We start from the raw sequence: 17123 nt of genomic DNA, 5'->3' as shown, positions 1-17123 counted from the left end.
CCAGACTGACCTCAAAGCTGTTCATCCCAAGCTTACAAAAGCACTTGATAAGTACAGGTGAAGCTTGAAACATGAGTATTAGTTGTGATTGTTTTCCTAATGAGTACCATGGACACTCTCTGGCTCCAGGAGGGATGGGTGAGAGAGAAAGGCTCAGCTCCATTCATCCAGAATGGGCCATCAGAGCCATCACAGATTGCAGTTTTCCCATAAAACTGAAACAAAGCATATCTGCATGATTCCTTTAAGTGGTATCTCTTCTCACTTAAAAGCTCTAAATCACAGTGAGGCCATGAACTTTAAGGATTATGAGACAGTATATGTTAGATCACAACACTTAAGATTGAATTATTAACCTAGGAACACTATTCTGAGATTCCTGTCAAGACATCATTTCCGTAACAGCCATAGGTGTATTTGGAATGACAGAAGTGAGCATCCCACTCTGGAGGCAAAGGTTTAATGATAAATTTTGAGAGAGAAGTTCGTGGTTCCTTGTGAAAGAACAGTGAAGAGCATTAATTCTGTAGCACACAAATTTATTATTTTGGACTGTTGCAAAGTGGATGAGATGTTTGAGTTGTAAGTCTCCTGATTAGTCCATTTTTTATGAGATACTTAAAAAAGGAAGGCATGGCAACTCTGTGGTTAAGATGACACTGTGATGTAGAGGTAAAGCAAATGTGGAATCACTCATCAGGAAAAGAAATTTCAAGGCTATGACAATGAATACATGGATGAGAGGGTTTTAAAATCCAAAAAGAACAGGAACAGTTAAAGAAGGAGCTGTTTCTGCAAGAGATGAGTTTTTAAGAATGTTAAATGTATATCCTGTTGTTCCTACTGTGTAAGCATATGCTGCTTTCTATGGTGACTGTTAACTTTCATGTGGCTGTTTTGAAATATTCATTACACTGAAGACCAAAATATTTAATGGATCTGGTTTTATCGAACACTCATCACCTTCACTAATAAACTGGTAATATTCTGGCTTGATTTCTAGCAAGCTGTTGAAGTTTGGGTATACTTGGGAAAATTTAAGACTGGAAAACTGAAAGAAAAAGGGCTGTTTGAAGGAATGCTGTTCAATCCCTAAAAGCATATCAGGGATGCTGGTTTTACCAAGAAATAGGTGTATCTCAGACTGTGTTTCCCAGGACATTTGAGCTGTGCCTGCCTTCAAAAGGAAACTCTGCACTGCAGACCATTTCTGAGTCTGTTAAGAGTGTAATATAGGAGTTTTCAGTGTTGTTAATGGATGCTGTGGTTGCATCCAAAGTAGGACAGGGGCTAAGTGAGGAGATGAGGTTAAGATGGCTTCACACCCTCCATTGCTCTGCCTGAACTGTGTAATTTCCTAAAGGCAGACTGGGTTGTTGTAAGTTGTACTTAGCTGTTGTGACACATCCCACCTGTCTCCTGGATCCTTCACGTATTACTAATGGAATATGGAATGTGTCACAGAAGATGGATGGCTTGTAGTGTCTCTTGCACTAGATTTATACGTTTTTTTTATGCCACCAGTATGGTGAAAGGGCCAAGAAAAGGCTGAGAATCTGGAAAACCATGAAATGGTTTTTTTAACTGTGATTCATGAGTACTGAGCAACATTACTGCTGTAATAATTATAAAAAATTAATTAAAATGTGCAAAAGAGAAATTATAAGGAAATTGAATTGCACTCACTTCTCATATTGTAATGACTAAATTGCCTGTTAGCATAATAATTCATACAAAATGTTGCAGACAGCTCATGTGGTTTGCTAGTACATTGTGCTGGATTTCTCTCACGTATATTCAGGTGTTGCTAACACTAAAAACAAAATACTTACCAGTGCTTGTTGACATTTCACGATGGTAACCACGGCCAGAATGTTGGTATTTCAGTGCAAACATCAGTTTTCTATGTGTGCTTCCTATTTATTATTTTGTTAGAAGGCCCAAGTGCATTGGCAAAGACTGAAATGATGTCAGGTTAAAATAACACTACTGTAATTTGGGTTAGGTGTACTCATTTTGTCATTATATTCTGAATTAGTTCTAAGAAAGGTAAAAATAAAAGGAAGAACTACCTCTTATATGATGGACCAGAGGGGATTTCCTTTTCCTCTCTACAAGTGCAAAGTCTGTGGAGCATGGGAAATGCAGCATAATAAGGGAATTCAGATTGCAGAAGGGGGAAGAGTCACAGGAGATCTGCATGAGGGCTCCCACAAAACACCACCACAGCATATTTTTTTCAGGTTTTAGTTAACCTTTTTTTTTTATATTATTTTTTTCATTTTCTTTTTAAAAAGGGAAAAATGAATTGGTCTTGTACTGGTATTGCTATAAATACTGGCTTTTAGATTTGACCAGGAGGCTGGATCCCTACTGGTTTTACAGCCAACAAGTATGTGACCTGCGTGAATTTTACCTCAGAATATTTAAAAATTTGTCTGCAATGTTCCACATTTGGGGAGTGTCACAAAGACGGGATGAAAGCAGAGCTCCATGGCTCTCAACAGAGCAGGGATTTCACAAAGGAATTTTCCTCCCAAATATCATAAAGCTAACACAGAGACACTGAAGAGACATGTTTTCATTATTTGTATTTCACTTCTCCAAGCTGATATTCTCTTTCCTATATAGCCCATTTTTTCCGCTTGGGAGGAGGCTAAGATTTGGGATTCCCCTCTACTTCTGTTTTCTTTATCCCTGAGTCTCTTCATGTTGTGTTTCCACATAATTGCTTAATATATGTTCCATGTCTATGGCTGTGACTGTTAAATCATCACTTTTATTCTAAGGGTGTGCTTTCTTTAAATAGTGGGTGTAAAGCTCTTCTCCACGCATCCCGTATAACTCTTGGGCTCTGCTGCTGGTGCCAGTCTTGACGGTCTCTTCATTACCTACTTTGTGCTTTGTTTCTACCTCTAAGTCCGTCCCTTAGGAATGGAGTAATTTCCAACACTTTTTTTTTTTTTTTTGCAAGAAGGCTGTGTCTTATTTAACTGCATGCTAAAATCCCGCTCTTCCTGCCAGACCTGTGGAGCACTCAAAAGCACAGATGGTGGGTTGCCCTTTTTTTGTGTCTGTCCTGCAGGGAAGGAAGATGGAAAGAGAGGGCTTTTCTTCAGGCTGGGCTTTGGCACAGCAGCAGGTATGCCGTCAAAGCTGACAAATAGCAGACAGGGCAGGGTATTAAGATGGTATTCAGCAAACCTGTTTTCAGTCCTTGGCTCAGTTTCCAGTACAACAGGTATGAAATTTTCCTTCCTCACTGAGGTGTCGTGAGAGTAAAACCACGTTAATAATTGTGGATTGCTGGTGACTGGGGGGTGAGGGGCAGACTGCTTTTCCAGCTCTATGCTTAAAATTGCAACAGAAAGAAGCTGGGTGTTGGGTTTGGGTTCTGTCCTGCGAGGAGCAGATGGGGGAAGCAGCTCACTGCAGTGATGGGTGCTCCTGGGAAGATGTTCAGGCACCTCCATGGTGTAAGATCGTGAAAAGGACAGAAATGTGGTTGCTGAGCTTAGGTCTCCCACTGTTAGTCCACTTCTGAACTTGAGCATCCACAAGAATTTGCATCCACAAGCAAGATGGAAAACTGAAGAACATTTTGGGTTTGAGTGTTACAAGATACATATTCTTTTTGGAAGTTCAAAGAAAGGCTTAGTTAATTTCTGTTAGAAGAAAGAAGTCCCCCTTATTAAATTCTAATTGCAGTGTTTAAGTTTTTCTTCCTTTTATAAACTGTGTTAGAAATAGCCCCCGCCCCCCCCTCCCCCCCCCGCCAGTAAATAACAACAGATGTAGCTCTGTAGACTTCAGACCATTCCAAAGCCTTTGACAGGACAAACAACACTAACATACTTTCCAGTCTCAACCATCAAATAAAGTGTTTACAAATTAGGACATAACAGCCATTGCTTTTCTTCTCTATAATAAAAGAGAAAAAAAAAAAAGGGCTTCAAATTACTGAATCTGTTATTGAACCTTAATTAGCCCTGGCTTTTTGACACTTTGAAATCTACATCAAGATAAGTAATATTCAAGCTCTTTCTTGTGTGCAACAAATTGCTGTTTACAAAATGCAGTGTAGTATAAAATCTTCTATTCTCTCAGGACCCAGACCACATAGTGACCAGGGTTTCAGTCTTAGTGATTCCAGTTGAATAACTGGAGCAGAGCACAAGTAATCTTCGTGTAAGTATGACCAGCCACAAATGGCAAAATGCTTAGCAATGTCTCAGCTTTGCATTGTCTCTATTGCTTTTCTTCAAGCCAATGGCTCTTAATGCCACTGTGCAAGTGTTTGCATGGCAATACTGCTTGGCTAAATACAGAGATGGAGTTGCAATTGGAGAAATGGACTCTATTTTAGGCTTTGCAAAGAGCTGAGGAACTTTACAGTTATTCAACTTTTTTTTTTTCAAAGTGAATTACCTTTGAATTTTCCAGATTAATACAATATCAAATTAAATGAGTGCATAATCAAGATAAATGTGAGCTGGAGTTCTATTAGTGGACCTAATTCTGGAACTGACATATTACATTGCATCTTCTCCTGTAAGAAATGGAAATAGAGAGGATCTGGCCCTAGACTGTGTGTAGTACTTCAGATGTCTCTAGAAAAGTGTCTGTATATAGGCAGAATCACTCCTAGTCGTGCCAGGATTCAGTTTGCAAATGCAATAAAATATCAAACATGTGACTTTGCTGATTCAATGGATCTTAATTGATTTGATTAATATTAATCACTGGTGTCCATCCTTTCCTGGCTTTCTGGATTTTCTTTTCTGACTGTTTTATTGGCCAATATCACACTATTTCCCCTTTTGTATATGCTGTACAGCACTTGTCTCTTTTCCCCAGATAGGAAACTAAACAAAATTCTTTGCCACAGAAAGAGGGCTCTGTCTCCATCCTTTCCATTTGAGATTGCCATATGCCCAATTAAACTCTTCTTTTCACCTTAATGATTATTTTTTGTTAAAGATGCAGACGTCCAGAGTGTGCAGACTGAGCTAAAGAATTGAGGTTGGACCTAGACCAGCAGAAGACTCATTGTTCAAATCATGTTGGTACAGCTTGAGCAAACACTCAAAGCAGCTGGTCAGCTCCAGATGGATTTCATCTCCAGTCAACCGTTACATGCAACCTTGCTTCCAGTGCCTTACCTCTCTCTGCCCAAGCCCTCTGTCTATTTCTCTTTTCTTATTTCCCATCTTCTTTTGAACAGCTATGTAGATTTTGTGGCTGTTTCTTTTTTTGGCAGGAGAAATGTTTTATTCTTCTTTACTGTCTTGTGAACAGAAGAAAAACAAGTGAGAGCAGAACCCCAAAGAGCTCCCCTTTTTTTATCCTCCACTTCCCTGCTTCTCTTTTTTCCAGTAGAGAAAATCAGAGCAGACAGGAACAAAGAAAGTGAAAGCAAGAATGCACTTTAATCTGAAAACTCTAAAAAAAAAAAAAGGTAAAATAAAATTCCATTTGAAATCAAGGTAAAAATAATTTTACATTTTCCTGTATAAAACACACCCAGTAGCATTTCAAGAGACCTTTTTCTTTTCTGCTTTGCAAAGTGTTGGGTTTAAACTTTTTTTTTTTTTTCATGATCAAGTACTAAGCACATCTGCTCTTTTTTATATTTTCTGACAGTTTCAAACCAGATTTTTCTTCTGGGAGTTGAGGCTGCATGTGTGTTAGTACATGAAATGTGCTTGGGTCTGAGCCCTGTTACTCAGTGACTGGAGTGCCTGGGCTGGCAGGGTATCTTGGTGTTTGGGGGCTGTGTGTGGACCACCTGCCCCTGGACACCCTCCGACTCCCAAACCGTGCCTGGGGGACACTCTAGCTGGCACAGGCCCAAACTGTGCCATAATAGGGCCACTCCAGCAGCTTAAAAGTAGGGATAATACCTCTTTCCAGGACTCAGGACTCTTACCAAGGCTCAGGACTCTTTCCAGGCACAACTTAACTTAGTAGTATAGACACAAATGGAGAGTATTAGTGCTTTTTTTGTAGGTCCATCAACTGTCTGGGTCTTAGAAGTAGGCTTTAACTGCCAGAGCTATGAGGAGCAACTTATTAGTTAGTTTTCAAAAGCAAAACAGTCTCTTTTTCTGTTAGAGGTTGTGCAAACACTGAGACTTGAAAGTGTGAGAGATGCAGTCAGACCCTCTGTTATGAACACGCAACCACAACAGCTCACCCAGAAAATACTCTGCACCAGTCCTTGCACTTCAGGGCAACAGTCACAGGCATAGCATTACTGAGAAGCTATACAGACATGGGTTGAGGATGTTTCTTCCAAATCGTATACCCATGAGGCACCATACAAATTAATTAGAAGAGTCCCAGTGGGAAAGTGCAGTTCACATTCTGAGTTGACCATTGTCTCCTGTAGAGCTCATAACAGAATGGCTTGCTTTTCCTTTGAGTTAATCCTGTGTTTATGTAACTGATGTTTAGATATCAACGAGGAGAAATCCTTGCTTTTCTTGCTGGGTGCATTTGCACCCGTGTGTGCAGGACTGGACCACAACAGGCCACTGCTGTGCAGATACGTCCACGGCAGCCAGTCATTACTGTTATCTGTCTCCAGAGCAGAACAAATCCAGGTGATATTCCCAGCAATTGCATGCAAGGAGCAAAAATGGGTCTGGTTTCCTGAGGCAGCAACCCACAACACTTATCTAAATACCTGCAGGAGTCAGTAGCCATTAAAGTCCTCAGTCTCTGACATGGGCCAGAGCCAGATGTGAGCAAATCCTTCTCAAGTTACAAGTTAGTTTCAGCCAGAGGTCTAACAATGTGGTTTCAGTAGGTAATTGTGCTGTCCAAGTTAACTGTTAATTAACCTCCCATCAGATGATGTCAAACCTGGCTGTACAAGAAAAAATTGCCATAATTGTCACAGTTTTTTTCCTAGTTGATTTTATTGATTATGCAGTAAAAAGATAAGCATGGCAGGATGAGATTGCATTTACTGCCCATTGAGGAGATAATTCTTATTTGTGTTTTCATTCAGATCTTTAAGAAGTCCCACATCTCTGTGAAGACATTTTATCTGTATTTTTAGCAGAAATTGTGATATCCCATCCTGCTGTAACAAGGCCCAGGTACTATTTTTTGGGGTAATCTCTGTTACTCTTTCTCCCCTTTTTCATAGCCTGTTGATAGCATTTTGTTAAACAAGCTTTGAAATAACATTTACATCTTTCTAGCAAGGACGCCACCTTCTTGTTTGTTCTGTAAAGTGTCAGGCTGACTTTTTCAGAGCTATAAAAAACTCATTCAAAGTATTTCACTTTCTGATGTAAAGCTTTGCTATTTCTTATATTATTTAGGATTTGGGGAGAGGAAATAGTTTGCAAAGTTGGGTACCTGAGGTTGCCTCTGCCACTAAACTTAAAAAATGCTGGCTTCACAGCTATCTGTTACTTCTTTCTGTTGCTGGGACTTTCTGCATCACAGCGCTACAAAATGAGAACACTGTCTCTTCCTCTGTCTGAACCAGCGGCCTTTGAGGTCACCTTTTCAAAATTACAAGCTAGGGTGTTCTGAATGCCACCATTAATTCAGGTTAGCCAAGAAACTGCAATGTATGTCACTTCATATACTCAGCATGTCCACAAAATGCTCTGACTGCCGAAGTCCTGGAATCCCAGGGCTTGTGTGGACAAGTAGGGACCAATTTTAGCGGTGCCAGCACTGCACCATCAGCAGGTTATTTACCAAGTTATTTTGAGAAACTCATAGGAAGACAAGGAGCTGAGAGGGATCTTCAAAACAGATGTCTGTCACGTAGCATTTGCAGAATTTATTGTCTGCCAGTCACCAGGGCTAGGTCTGTGAGCCACACCGGCAACATTGGCTTACTGACGGAGAGATTAAGTACTCATTTTGTAATTAGTGGGAGTATTACTTTGTTTTTATTGCAGTAATGCATAGACCGTCCAGCAGAGATTGAGGGCCTCTCTGTGATAAGCATTAGATTTATGTATAATAATAATTAATGTTCTTGCCTCATACTCCTATGAAGGTCATCTGAAGGATGCTGAGAGATTTCAAAACAAATAAGGCAATTATGAAATGGATACACCTTGAGCTGTTCAGATCCCAAAGTTGCAAGATCAAGTCAAGACCACACACAGAGCTCTCCCTCTCATGTTGTTTATGAATGGTTTACAAGGGGCTGTTCCCAGGGAGTCACTACCACAGGGGCTCCAATATTATACCCACTTCTAAAACAGTCTCCACAGAATCGTTATTATGAACATTTTTTCAGATGTTATAAAATAACGGCTTCACAGTGAGTTAACTACTCTCTAGCTTAGTTGGATAGGGAACAATATAGTTTATGTGCTCTGAGCTTTCTCATGGATTAAATTTATCACTTGGTCAGTGGCAGTGCCCCTGTTTGACAGATGTAGGCCATTATTGAACAATTTGGCCTTCAAAACAGTGACTGTATTTGGAAAAGTACTTTTGGCATAGCCAACCTCCATTTTAGCAATTCATAATATAACGTAATGCCTTGGGAGACCTTCCTTATGTTGACAAAGACATGGAATGGGCTACTCCCTAGAACATTTTAATAAATGAGACGGTGAGGGCATTGTCAGTAGAAAGAAATGCCAGATTGGGCTCTTCCACCACTCTTTTTTCACTAAGACGATGGCTTTTGTCAGCTCCTCCTGAAGATAATTTAATTTACCTGTTTAACATCTTAGAAATAATGAGTCATGTTGAAATAGAGTTCAGGAGTGAGAGTGTAATAGTAGGGAGGTAAGAACACTTTTTCTGCGGTGTCTCCACCTGGTGGGAGGGAGTACCCAGGTGTGACCTTTGGGCAAAAGTGAGGGGTGGGATCTGTTCACAAGCTCTTCTCCCACTCTACTCCACTTTTGTGACACCTCACCTGCATCCAACATTGGGGATCAGAACATAAGAGGAACATGGAGCTATAGGAACAAGTTCAGGGAAGGGCTATGAAGATGGTGAGAGGGCTGGGGCACCTCTCCTATGACGGCTGAGAGAGTTGCGCTTGTCCAGTCTAGAGAAGAGAAGACTCCAGCGAAACCTTAAAAAAGTTTCCTTAGAAAATTTTCCTACAAGAAATCTGGAGAGGGACTTTTTACAATGGAATGTAGTAACAGGACAAGGGGCGATGAAAGAGGGTAGAGTTAGATTAGATACTAGGAAAAAATTCTTCCCAATGAGGATGGTGAGGCACAGGCACAGGTTGCCCAGAGAAATTGTGGATGCCTGATCCCTGGAAGTGTCCAAGGCCAGGATGGATGGGGCTTTGAGCATCCTGATCTAGTGGAAGGTGTCCCTGCCCGTGGTAGGAGGGGTTGAAACTAGATGAGTCCTTAGAAAGGACTTACAGTCCTTTCCAGCCCAAACCATTCTATGACTCTATGATTTTATATTTGTTAATTTAATAGTGAGGGACTGAATCAAACTTGGAAGGGCTGGAAGGGAGCTTGTGTCTTAAGGCCAGGAAGAAGTAGAAAGGTAGAAGCCACTGTAGACAGAGACTGGGGAGAATATGATGATGTAGGAATGTGACTTCAGACACAACCTTGTCCTTGAGCAGACGTGTTTTCTGAGTCAGTGGCCAAGGTCAACCTTGGTTTGGCCAAGAGCACTCCAGCACGCATCCTTCTCCCAGTGCTGAAATAGAAGGGCTTTTCTCTTTTTGGTGTAGTTTGTTAAGACTGAAGCACCCAGTGATCCTGGCAGAATCCTCTGTGAGCATGACCCAGCTTTGTCAGTGAATGCTGAAGGTGCTAGACCCCAAGGGGTGTGGGATGGTAGACCTGACCATTTTGGAAAAATCTCTTCACCAGTTGAACAAGGCATGGTGTTGACTATCTGGCATGAAATTTGAGCTATTGACATGGGCTCACAGTCCCATAAACAGTCTCCTTCCCATTGCCCTTCCCCAACCATCATGAGCAACAACAATGTCCTGGGGTGGCTAATGGGCTTGAAAACAAGACTGGAGTCTGCTGGGACACTGTGTACATATAGCAAGACAAGGGCAAAGCATCTCTGGCTGTGTCTGAGGATATCTCGGCCAGCAAGCAGTGTGCTCGCCAGGAAAGTTCACTGCCAGAGGCCACCCAGCCTGGGGAGATCCTTGAAAGGGTGGTGTGAATATTAGCTTGAATGTTTTGTCTTCTTGGGGAGACCTTAACAGCTTGATATAATCCTTCCATCACACCTCTGTTTAACAAGAAATAAGCGGCTTTGAATGCCAAACCAATTTGTTATTCAAGTTAATTTTGGGTTCAAATCGTCTCCAAGTAGCCCTAACAAGGTGAGGTCCAGGTCTTTAGATGTCTTCATATGTTCCCAGCCTCTGTCCTTCTGTTTTTGCCTGTGAAGTACATGACCAGAGAGTTTCCACTGACCTCAATTAGAATAAAGTTTTAAACTTCTTTTATAGCCAAGTCATCTTTGCGTCTGAGGGCTGGCTAGCATGCAGTCACTGCTGGGATGGAGCTGAGCAGCCATTTTGTATGCAGCAGATCTTACCAGTAATTTTCAGAGAGTGGGAGAAGTGGCAAATAACTTCCTTAATTGAAAATTATGTGGGAATTTCACAGTGTGCAGAATATAATTAACTACACTGGAATCTGGCCAGAGAACCAAGGTTAACACCACTGCACTTGCAGAAGTGCCACTGGTGAAGCAACACCTCCTGAAAAATTTAGAACCTAATCCATTCCTACAAAATAAACAAAAGGCACATCTTTGAAAGGTGGTGTACAGCTTTTATTTATATTTGGCCATGTCTTCATCACTTACAACTGAAACAGTCAATCACAGCTGTATGCTAAAATCAGAAGTATATACAGCTCTTAATGACATGTATTTTTTTAGTGAATCAAAGTTGAGTTAGTATATTGTGTTTTGCCAAATCTTCATAAAATTGAGCCAAAGTCATCTTATGTATGCAACACATTTTATCAAATGTGTAAGAAATATCTGGAAGAGGAATATTGTTTATATAGAAGGAAGGGGGGAAAAGTGAAGTTGGCAGCATATCATGCAAAAATTAGTTCAGCAAAAGGGGGGGGGGGAAAATCAAGCTATGTGCCAGAGTTTCAGTCACAGTCAGATGAGATTTTCTGAGCTTGCAAGTACTATACAAATGTGAAAAACATGCACTTGGTGAAGAGGAAGTGAAGAAGGAAATAGCTGATGGAGAAGTCAGGGCTGTTTATGCCAATGGTGACACTGCAAGTCAGCTAGGAAAAAAGCACCCAGAAATGAAATCATGCTTCAAACCTGGGTTTATCTCTCATGTTGCTGGAGCTGTGCTGCAGGTTCCTTAGCCCACAGCTTGGGGCAGCTATGGGTCTCATGGCACAGATAAGCTGCTTCCTTTCCAGAGGGAGCTTGATTCTTACCATGGCTGCAACCCAATAAGCCATCAAAATCCTAGTGAAACCAAGAATTAGGTTGGCATGTAGTGCAAAACCTGGACTGGGAATCCAGGGCTGGTCCTGGTGTTGAGGTCCCTAAGAACCTGTCCAGATGAGCAGAGCAAGACTTTAAAATTTCAGTCTTCAGGCCTTGGGACTGATGGTGTGAGGAGACGAAGGCCTGTAACCTAACAGGTTATGAGGGTGACATTTTAGAAAGTGAAACAAAAGGAAATTCCCCAAAGATGTAGGTGTGGTGAACATGTCTCTGCAGCTGAAGTGATAGTGCAGGGTTACAGCAGCTGCTAAAAAACTCTAAGCATCTCATGAATGCCTCTGAAAAGTTCCTGCTCTGCTGTGGGGTGAAGCAGAACTCACAGCTGGGTGTTTATTTATCCCTGTGAAAAGCCAGACTCCCGCAGAACAGCTCGATGCCTGGCAGGTAGAGGAGCAGACCAGGGATATGTGGGGCTGAGGTTGCTGCCCTGACAGTCATTGCGAGGACTGGTGCCGGGTTTGGCCTTTCCTAATTTGGGGTGAATATAGGGAGATGTATTTTGGGCTGAGAGGGCTGAAGCAGCAGGAGCCACCACCCAACATGCAGGCAGGGTGCGGAGCTGCCAAGCAGCTGACCTGGGGGGCTGCCAGCTCTTCCTGGGGGGGTTTGGACAAATGGAGTGAAGTTGCTTAGCACTCTGGGAGCAGTGAAACCTAGAAGAAGACAGCGAGGAAGACCTTGCACTCTAGGTCTGAGAAGCATTTTTGAGTGCAACATGACTGAAAAGAGGCAAATTTGCTGCTTGATGTTTGTTCAATGAAATAAGACTCTGTTTACAGTCTTTCAAACTAAATAGTATTGCATCAAAGAAATACCTGGCACTAACATTAATTTCTCCAGCCCACTGGGAAGAATAAGACCCTGAATATTAACTGACTACTTCGGTCAAAAGGTAACAGTGTATGGTTGCTGGAAGAGTGTTTGCATTTTGTATTTTGCATTCAGTTGCTAAATGCTTCAGATTTCACTGTTGGAGATTTTATATCAACTCTGCCTTTTCTGTTTCCATTATAAGGCTTTTAAATTGCTGATGGAAACTTCAGCCCTTGAGTATGAGCATAGCCAAAGGTAACATTCCTATGCCAGACACGAGAGGGGACCCCATTGGCCCCTTAAATCAAGCAAATTACAGTTACTAGTAATGTACTACAAATTACTAGTCCCCCCCATACCTTGATGTTACAGAAGCATAGCCAGGGGCACTGAGGGGCTGGCAGGGTTTAGGAGAAGAATGTGAAGCAGCTCTTGCGGTTGCTTGCTGAGCCCTCTCTTGGGTAAGGGGGGGCTGTGGGGCTTTCTACCCCATCAGCAGGCACATGGAGAGGATTTTGAGGTGTATCAAAATGAGGCTGTAGCAAATTTCCACCAGGAAAAAAATTAAGCTAGCAGGCTGGGCTGGGTGATGAAGAGCGTCAAGTGGCTGGAATACATTGATAACCAGTTAAATCCAGCGGTGAGGGTAGAAGCAGCTGATTCTCTAAACACAGCATTTCCCTGCAGCCTGTGTTGGATTTGCAGGGAGTGCTGCCCTAGCAGGAGCCACAGGGCTGCTGTGGAAGTGGGCTGTGAAGGAGGGGATTGTTATGTGTCCTAGAGCGCACAAATCCGAAATCATTGCTCACGTAAAACTTGTAAGGACCAGCCCCTTAATGCTATTTCACCAGGGCTTTGAAGGCAATTTTTACACAGCATCCTTCTCCTTGACAAATCCAAACCCTTTCATCAGTGATGACTGGCACCAGCCCCCTGTGGCTCCTCTTGGACCAGACTCAAGATGTAAGTTGCTTTTCGCTGTAAATCTTTCTACCCTAACCCCCTGCTCCTTGTCCCCCTCCCCACCTTTCAAATTCATCATTGATTTAAGGCCCCCAGCTCCTGATGCTATCAAAAAGCTTTTCCCTGAGTGATTTTGGTTGCTCCAGCAAAATGAGCTTGGAAGAAAAGTAGTTCCAAGCTGAAAACTTGAAGAGGTTACACATGAGCTCTGTACAGAGATTGAAAAGCTCTGAGTTGTTATAGCAGCTGTCCCAGCTGAAAAAATGTCAGGGAGTGGGATCATTTTCTATGTATTTTATGGACAGGGAATAGGCCAGGTTCCCTGGTATTTGAGTTACTCTGGGGTTGTTCAGCCAGCCCCTACACTTTGCAGGATAGTAATCGGATCCCCAGTGCCCTTGAAGTGTGCTTTCACTCAGTGTAGAAGGCAATAGGTCTATGCCAAGCACTAAGTGGGCTCTTAAGTATGTGAGCCATTTTTGTTCTTGTAAAAATCTAGATTTGATTCTGTAAAAAGACCTGCAACCTTTTTTTTTTTTTTCTGGGGAGTTTGATGTAATTTTTATCTGGATTAAAGCCGAGTCAACCACTCTCAGGGACTAACTTCATCGCCCTTTTTTCTTTTTTTCTGTGTAGTTTTTCTTTTTTTAATCCTGTTTATGATTAAGAAAGGATTTGGCAATAACTAATTATTTAAAATTGGTCAACCGCACATGGAGCAATATATTGCAACCACTGGGTCGTTTGCACTTGGTTTGCTAGTTAGCTGAAGTCTTTCACAAAATTTAAGGCCAGAGGGGACCATTAGATCAGCCAGTCTGACCCCCTGTATATCACAAGCCATTAAATTTTACCCAGTCAGCCTCCTACTAAACCCAGTAATGTTTGAGCTTCGCTAAATCACAGAACCCAGAAATGTATCCAGCCTGGATTTGAGGACATTCAGAGATGCAGACTATTAATGCTCCCTTGGTACTTTGTTTCAGTGGTTAAAAATCATGCCTTGTTTCCTATCTGAATTTGGCTGTGAGCTGAATCCAGACTTTGGTTCTTGTTATGCCTTTTCCTGCCAGGTGACACAGCCCTTTGCTATACAGTGTTTTCTCTCCAATAAGGTACTTACGTATGCTGTAGTCAAGTCACATCCCAGTCCGTTTTCTAGCAGTTAAAGAAATAATGTAAACAGATTCTGCTTTATGATTTTCTCTCAATAAGGCAATTTGTGTTTCCTTTAAAAACATTTCTAAAGTCTTTCAGCATCCTCCTTTATATTTGACTACCTTTTTAAGCAGATGAATGACAGAACTGCAAAATATCTTCTTTCTGTCTTGCCAGAATGCAGGGAAAATTTTCTAAATCCTAGACCTGGATGTAGGCCTGCTGTGAGCATCCTCTCACAATCCATTTGTGGGTGATGCCTAGGCACATGCCTCTCTCTGCCCTTAACTTGCTATTTTAACATCTGTAGGCGGATACAGTGACTGAACTCATGACAAAACTTTTTTTTTGCTTGGTACATTCTCACCTGTAAGAGGTTTAAAATAGTTTCTGGTTCTGCAAAGAGCTCACAAATAGAAAGATGATTGGGGTCCTCTCCTGAAGCATGAGAAGGTGTCGTCCTTCAACATCTGCAGCCCAGCCAAGGACTCGATTTTCAATCCCTGTTACCTAAGTAAGACATGTTGTGTGGATTTTGCTGTTACACTTCTTCTGTTGGAGCTGTAGTGCTGTCATCCGCCATGCAATCTGACCATGAGCGTCCATATAGCAGCTGAACACTGTCATCATGCTACAGAGTTGGAGCTCTCATCTCCTTTGAGGACTCTTCTGCTTGACCTAACCATCTCATAGTTATGGGTTAAAGCCATTTGATGAGGAAAAAATTTGGTGAATTACCTGAAGAACATTAGGGCTCTCATACTGTCACATTGCTCTATATTCCTTCTTAGGTGTGCTGCTCTGCATTTTACTGCTTTAAAACATTCTTTATTACTCCCAAGCCACTGATGAAAAGTGAGCTGAATAGTGTAGCCGAGCTCTGATCACTGCAGAGCTCTCCATCAGGTGCACCATATGGAAAATTCACCTGCTGATAACTACTTTTGGATATGTCATTTAGTTAGCACTTGGTTCAGATAATGCAGCCCTTACTGACTGCATATAATGCTAATTTTAGGGAGCTGAACACACCCTAGAAGTTGACATGTACACTGGACACGTAATAACCTAATAAACAGCAGTCTGACTTCATTCTTAGGATGACAAGGCCATTTCCCTTTGAAACTGTACTGATACCAAGAATTATATTGTCATCTTCTCGTTCTTTGGTGATAGAATTATCAGTTTGTAAATGTTGCTCAGGATTAACATCCAGCTGCCCAGATTTTGGCTGCCTGTGCCACATGGCCTTCCCTTTCTGTGCTTTGGCAAATTACTGTACTCTTTGAGCCTGTGGAATGGCTCCAGCATTCAAAGAAGCATCAAAACTGAATGTAAGTTAGATAACTACTGCCTTAAGCAGAAGTCTAAGCACTTTCAGGTGTACATTCTGTGGGCTTTCTCATATAAAAATTATTATCTTTAATAGATCTTCAATGTTTTTCTTATTGTGATAGAGTCAAATATTCCTCATCTTATTCATGTGATGTGAATATGGTATTTGCATTTTATTCTGCTTTCCACACATAGTCCAGAACTTGATGTTCAAAACTTCTGCCTCCTTGTATATTTTTATGCAATTCAGACATCATCTAGAATATTTTTTTTTTAAATATTGCAAGGAATTGTGTGTTTTCTAAATATCCTTTATTGTAATTATTAGCTGTATTTTAACCTTATGTCTTGATACTTCCATATTAATTTTCTATACTTCAGTTTTAAGTTTACATTAGTTGCTCTCCCCCTTCCTCACCCTTCTATCATATATTGCTCCTTTATTTCTAACTTCATCTTTCCCTTCGCTAGGGTAGCCTTTTAGTCAGTCAGTATCTTTCTTGATTATGACATTATGGCTTTGGCTATCTAAGGAACTCTATTTACCATTTAAATTTTGTTTCTTAGTTTTGAATTCCTAGTCAATTTTGCTTCTAATTTTCTTTTTCCACTTGGATAGACCTGTAGTACTGAATCCCAAGCAGAAGTACAGGCTGGGTGGAGAACGAATTGAAAGCAGCCCTGAGGAAAAGGACTTGAGGGTGTTGGTTGATGAAAACCTCAACATGAGCCAGCAGTGTGTGCATTCACAACCCAGAAAGCCAACTGTATGCTGGGCTGAATCAAAGGGAGTGTGACCAGCAGGCTGAGGGAGGTGTTTCTCCCTCTTTACGCTGCCCTGGTGAGCCCCACCTATAGTGCTGTGTCCAGCTCTGGGTCCCCCAACAGAAGAGGGGCGTGGACCTGCATGAGTGAGTCCAGAGGAGGCCATGAAAATGATCAGAGGGCTGGAGCACCTCTCCTATGAAATCAGGCTTAGAGAATTGGGCTTGTTCAGCCAGTGCATAAGGGGGGCCTACAGGAAAACTGGAGAAGGACCCTTGCATGTAGTGACAGGACAAGGGGGAATGGGAGAATGAAAAAATAATAGATTTAGATTAGATACTAGGAAAAATTCTTTACTGTGACAGTGGTGAGGCCCTGGCACAGGTTGCCCAGAGAAGCTGTGGCTGCCCATCCCTGGCAGTGTTCAAGGCCAGGTTGGATGGGGCTTTGAGCAACCTGGTCTATTGGGAGGTGTCCCTGCCCATGGCAAGGGGTTGGAACTAGATGAGCTTTAAGGTCCTTTCCAACCCAAGCCATTCTATAATTCTATGAGTAAGTTTTGTATGCATAGCTATGTCATTATAAAACTGTATTTAAGAAGGCTA

The 17123-nt window shown here is 41.8% G+C and overlaps 1 long non-coding RNA gene across 2 annotated transcripts in view; it reads left to right on the top strand.

Moving 5' to 3' along the window:
• LOC134163791 (uncharacterized) overlaps positions 1 to 17123 on the top strand; it is a 110889-nt gene that overhangs the window by 75938 nt on the left and 17828 nt on the right. For both annotated transcript variants that reach the window (XR_009964849.1, XR_009964848.1), the window contains exon 2: positions 7016 to 7106. This is a non-coding gene — a long non-coding RNA (uncharacterized LOC134163791). The remainder of the gene's footprint in view (positions 1 to 7015; positions 7107 to 17123) is intronic.

Source organism: Pezoporus occidentalis, unplaced genomic scaffold (assembly GCF_034315485.1).
Source record: "Pezoporus occidentalis ecotype Australia unplaced genomic scaffold, CSIRO_AGI_Poc_V1 ctg207, whole genome shotgun sequence".
In the NCBI taxonomy this organism is placed as follows: domain Eukaryota; kingdom Metazoa; phylum Chordata; class Aves; order Psittaciformes; family Psittacidae; genus Pezoporus; species Pezoporus occidentalis.
This window is presented reverse-complemented; position numbering and strand designations above follow the sequence as displayed.